Here is a 6,000-nt window from a genome sequence, read left to right as displayed (position 1 = left end):
GACGACAAACCGCCCATACACGCTTTTCTCTAGCGTGATGGGAAGGTAACCCGGCGCGACACCTACGACGAGGTAGGTGAGTGACCCCTCGGTTCCAAAATCCTGTTCTCGACGTTCGTGTCGAGTCGGCAAACTGCTCATACATGTTTTTCTCTAGCGTGGTGGGATGAGAACTCGGTGCGGCGCCTACGGCGAGACCTGTATATTCATAAGTACCCGCTCGCAGGGAAACAATTGCTTCTCTTTTGTAATAGGCACCGAAGACCCAAACATGCCTTTCTTTAGCGTGGTGGGATGAGAACTCGGTGCGGCGCCTACGGTGAGATCGGTATATTCATAAGTACCTGCTCGCAGGGAAACAATTGCTTCTCTTTTGTAATAGGTACCGAAGACCCAAACACGCCTTGTTTTGGCGTGGTGGGGACAAATTTTATGGCCGCGGTGTCCTCGTACGAGGGCACCTACCGTACACGGGGATGAGAACTCGGTGCGGCGCCTACGGCGAGACCGGTATATTCATAAGTACCCGCTCGCAGGGAAACAATTGCTTCTCTTTTGTAATAGGCACCGAAGACCCAAACATGCCTTTCTTTGGCGTGGTGGGGACAGATTTTACGGCCGCGGTGTCCTCGTACGAGGGCACCTACCGTACACGCTTTTCTCTAGCGTGGCGGGAGGCTCAGTTTTTTGTAGTTTTCCCCTCGACGGGGGTACGTCGGGAGGCTCTCGAAATTTCGGGTAAACGCATGAACATACTTGGACTTGATTTGGATTTTTTCGAACACAAACTCAAATTTGAACTCATATTGAACTTGGATTTAAACTGATGGAAAAATAAAAATGAACTATAACGAATTTAATGTGGACTTGAACGAATATAAAGGACTTGTGTAAGACTTGAGTTGGACTCAAGATGAACTGCACTTGAACTCGAACTTGAATTGAACAGTGGAACTTGAACTTGAATTGAGTTTGAACTCAAGAATAACACTTGAAACTTATAGAAGACCTTGAATTGGGCTCAAGCTCACCTAAACTCGAAACGGACTTGGTTTGGACGGCAAGGATGAACAAGAGCTTGAATTCAAGCTGAACTACAAGGAACATGCTTCCAAATTTAAATGATTAATAAAGACTTGAACCTAAGAGAATTAAAATGAGCTTGAACTTGAGTTTCATTCGATCCAAATGAACATGACTTGAACTCCATTTGAATATTAAGTAATTTGAATGATTTGAGTATAATCAAAGACTTGCAACTTGATTGCAAAGGACTTGGTCTTTAACTTGGATATGAAATACAATGGCTTTGAACTTGGACAACAATACAGAAATTGGCTTGAATCAAGATATCAAAGTCCTAGTAATTGTTAAGAAAGATGAAGTCAAAGAAGTCAAATAAACAAGTAGCGGTCTATGTATGAATTAACCACAAACTTTGACATGAAGTTCTATCTTGGATGATAGTACTCAACTCGTAGAATGGAGACATCAATGAATATTCATCATGCAAATTGCAAACTATCCTCAAGAATGAAGAAACTTGCAAATACAATCTGCTCGTAAGTAACAATGATGTATGATGAATATGACAACTTCAATAAGTATCAACTTGCAAGATGCACAGAATAGATCATCTACGAGGGATAATAACTTGCCAAAATGGATGTAGCAATACCATACAGTTCGTATGCAAGCAAGAACTACAAAACCACTATAGGCATGAATACCTATGAGCAAATGCAAAAGAATTGCAACAGACATCATGCAACAGATACCACGACACTCTAACAAGCAACAACAATTATGTGTCAAGCAAATGTATCAATCTCCTATGAACTATTGTTGGAGACTCATCATATACAAGCAAAGACATTTACAGGCAGATGAAGGAGAGCTCTATTTCATACAGAAGTCTGACCAAAGGTGATGGCAAATAATATGTGTTGGATGTTAAACCGTCTCGTAGTCAACAACTACTTAATATCAGTCGAAAAGCACCAACTCCCCACAAGCAGAAGCAGATGATGTGCAGCAGATATAGGCTCTTACAAGTTGTTGTAAGAGATCCTCCTGTATCCAATACACACAACATACAATAAGAGTAGAAGCTTATGATCAATTACGAGAGACATGTCTTGCACTCAACATATTGTCTGCGGGCAAATATAGAAGGACAGTGACAAACACAAGCTCTTACAACCTGTTATAGAAGACTCGTTATGCATCTAATGTATTGGTCACAGGCAAAATACAGAATAACTACAACAAATATAAATGCATATAGTCAGTTCCAGAAGACTTGTATGCAAAATAATGATCACGAACAAAAATATCGCAGCAAGTGCAAGCATTTACGAGTTAAAGTAGGAGATTCGTTAGTGTACTATAATCCACCTACAGAAAGAGACAAGTAGTGCACGATAGTCTACCTATACAAAGCAGCGAATAACTCAATCTAGAAGCTATTACGCCATGCCACCGGATACGCAACATCCATGCAAGCAGATAGAAGGTGTTTAAAAATATTTCAAAAATGCCACCGCACATGCATTATAATATGTATGCACATAGGTACACTAAAGGGGTAAATAAAATTACAACCCGCATGGGCCCCCGGCGAGTGTGTTGTGGGAACACACGTGACGTCTAGGGATGCTGCACAGGTTATTAAATTTGAACCCGATCCTCCTAAGCAGGTAAGTAGGAGTTGACAAGGTTCAACAAATAATTACAAAATGCCCCCAAAAACCTGCATGGGCCCTCGACGAGTATGTTGTGGGAACACACGTGACGTCTAGGGATGCTGCGCGGGTTATTAAATTTGAACCCGATCTTCCTAAGCAGGTAAGTAGGAGTTGACAAGGTTCCACCAATAATTACAAAATGCCCCCAAAATGGAAATGAATGACCCCATACACCCTGTTGATGGCCGTGTTGAATGCTGATCTCAATTGGAGGGGTTAACTCCAAACACTTCAAATGCCACTCAACTACAAAATCCAAAATTTCAAAAGTCCTAAAGTTCAAATATTTAAAATTGAAATTCAACCATCAATTACTTAAAGCACAAAATCCATCCACCCTCCACAACAGTTTGCCGAAGTGGACAAATTCAAATATAACTTCAGCTCACATAGAGCTAATGCCTAGTTGAAAATATCACTAGAATCTATCTCAAACAATCTCCTGCCAATAAAGACGTGGTGCCTGTCCTCTAACCAGCAGTTTTGCAGCCAAATGGCACTGCAGGATAAACGGTTATGACCCGGGTCCCTCTAAACCTAGTGATTTTGCCGCCAAATGGTACTACGAAATACCGGTTATGACTAGCGTCGATACACTCCTTAGTGGCATCAAATCCTTGAGATATGAATCAATAGGATATAATTGATGGGGCACAAAGCCCTCTGTTAGCTAAGGTGGATTCAAATTTTTCCCCTTAGACAAATATTCACCCCAAGTCTACAAAGTACCCTTGGACGAAGCAACCCATGGCTGCCGACAAGGGTCCTTCTGTCAGGTTGGGCCTCCTCTGACTAAGTAAACCAGGGACCACGATGGCCCGAGACGACGGAACCATGGAATCTTGATCGGGTCCATCATCCATTCTCCTATCATCCGCTTTAAGTGTGAGATGGTGAAATTTCTATTTTAAATACAAAACCTTCAAATTTTCATACATTCAAACCCAATTCCTAAATACCTAAACCCATGCTGCTACTATATGTCATATACTACATATCCGATTGATGACTAGCCTTAATTGAAAGTTCACTCTCATTATTGGGAGGGGTAATTAAATATAGGGGTTTGCGCCTATAGGAAACCAGAACTCAAATCATAAAGTCCTCACAAAATGAGGGCGAAATCCCTGGGTAGTGTCTTATCTACAAACCCATTTGCATTCCAAAATTTACCCTAGAACTTAATCCGTTAAAACTCCCTCGCCGAAAGAAAAACAGTGCTGGCGGAGGCCGGAGCCGAATTTTCAGAGCCCACACTCACAAATATCATGTTTAGTATGAACTATTTGATTTTTTCAGTAAATATTGTTACCTTGTATTTATTTGGTATACCAAGAGTATGCTATAGCTATGGTTACTTTATCTCAGCTGTGACTTGGAAGTTATATGGTTGAATTTCTGAAATAGCGACGTTGTGTCGTTAGAATAAAACTACATAGATGTACCCATCTCTAGGCCATTAGTCGAATGAAGTGCCATGCACTTGGTACCCATACCTCCATCCACATATGCTCCTGTGCCTACATTCACAGACACCGCTCTCTCACCAGCCCCCTCCCCCTCTACTTGATATACTAGTCAATAGTCATTATTATAGGATAATGGTAGGAAGTGGATGCAATTTTAGCAAAACCAGATAACGACACAAGATATTTAGGAAGAAGAAACGACACAAGAAATTTAGGAAGAAGAACACAAAAACTTTTTTTTATTAAAAAAAAACTAAGGAAAACACAAGATACAGTTGGATCTTCAATTGGAGAGGAAGATCCGACTCTCCCAAATCCCTAGCCGTCGGCTAGAGCTCACTCAACCTAAGCAAAATTAATTCCAGCAAAATCAAGCATAATTTGAAATCACCCCATAGTTAGCCTTAAATAAGCTCCCTTAATTCCCTTCCAAAACAACCCTCTTCCCCTAAATAATTCCCTCTAAGATTTGAATTCAAATTAGATATATTTCCCTAATTAATTCCCTCACAAGTGTAATTAAAAATTTCCTAAATAATTTCCCCTCTTCTTGCCCGCCGTCTATCCTAGTGGGGCCCATCAACTCAGCCGTCCATCAATACTCCCCTCCCAAAGGATCATATTTTCTTCAAGGTGGAATGAAGGAAACTATTGATGAAGCATTGGACTAAAAAATGGACTGACACTAGGTAGAATGATCCCTGCCTTGAGCATCTCCTGGATCAATCTCTCAATCTCTTCATTCTGAATGTGGGGATGAAGGTATAGATGAACACTAATATGTGAGACACCTTCCTTTAAGATGATCGCATGCTCGCATTCCTGCAGAAGAGGTAACCCCTGAACTGGCTGGAACACCTCTCGATACTGTTGTAGGAGTGGCTGAACCATGTCTGGTGCTTCTATCTTCTCCCCTTCTCCTTTTCCTTCCAAACTTTTCAGCTCCACCAAAAATCCCACTCATTCACCCTTTCCCCTCTTTGGAAGTGGCTCCAAAGATGACGTCTCTTCTTCCCCCAAAACTTCTACTTCCCGATCCTCTCTCATCCTCCCTATATTAGGGTTTCCCCCACTTCACAATCCAATCAACGGTGCTCTTATCTCCGATGTTGTCGGTTGGGTGTGAAGTTCTAATAGTTTCCTTATCATTCCTTTTTGATTGGAAAGTTTTTCCTCCATTAATGTCATTCTATCATAAACGCTGATTTGAATTGACCAACTTTTCTTTTAAGACTCTCTTCTAAGGCATCAACTTTCTTTGCCGTCATAAGCTCTAAAAAAGTGCTCTGATACCAATTTGGTAGGAAGTGGATGCAATTTCAACAAAACTAGAGAACGACACTAGGAATTTAGGAAGAAGAACCCAAGAACTTTCTTTTTTTTTTATTCACAATAATTAAGAAGAAAAACACAAGATATAGTTGGATCTTCAATTGGAGAGGAAGATTCGGCTCTTGCAAATCCCTAGCTGTCAGCTAAAGCCCACTCAGCATAAGCAATACTAATTTCAGCAAAATCAAGCATAATTTGAAATCACCCCATAGGTAGCCTTAAATAGGCTCCCCTAATTCCCTCCCAAAATAGCCCCCTTTTCCTAAATAATTCCCTCTAAGATTTGAATTCAAATTAGACATTTTTTCCTAATTAATTCACTCCCAATTGTAATTAAAAATTTTATAAATAATTCTCCATTGATTCTTCCTTACATAATGAATATCAACTCCCTGGGGCTTTTCCTAAATAATTCCATCTTAGATTTGAATTCAAATTAAATCTCTTTTCTT

General features: G+C 40.5%; 1 protein-coding gene across 2 annotated transcripts in view; it reads left to right on the top strand.

Annotated features, from left to right (window-relative positions):
• Positions 1-6,000, top strand: part of LOC110112596 — a 36,894-nt gene that overhangs the window by 14,255 nt on the left and 16,639 nt on the right. The window lies entirely within an intron of this gene.

The sequence above is a fragment of the Dendrobium catenatum genome, unplaced genomic scaffold, assembly GCF_001605985.2.
Source record: "Dendrobium catenatum unplaced genomic scaffold, ASM160598v2 fragScaff_scaffold_459, whole genome shotgun sequence".
Lineage (NCBI taxonomy): Eukaryota > Viridiplantae > Streptophyta > Magnoliopsida > Asparagales > Orchidaceae > Dendrobium > Dendrobium catenatum.
The sequence above is the reverse complement of the archived record's forward strand: the minus strand, read 5'-3'. Positions and strand labels throughout refer to the sequence as shown.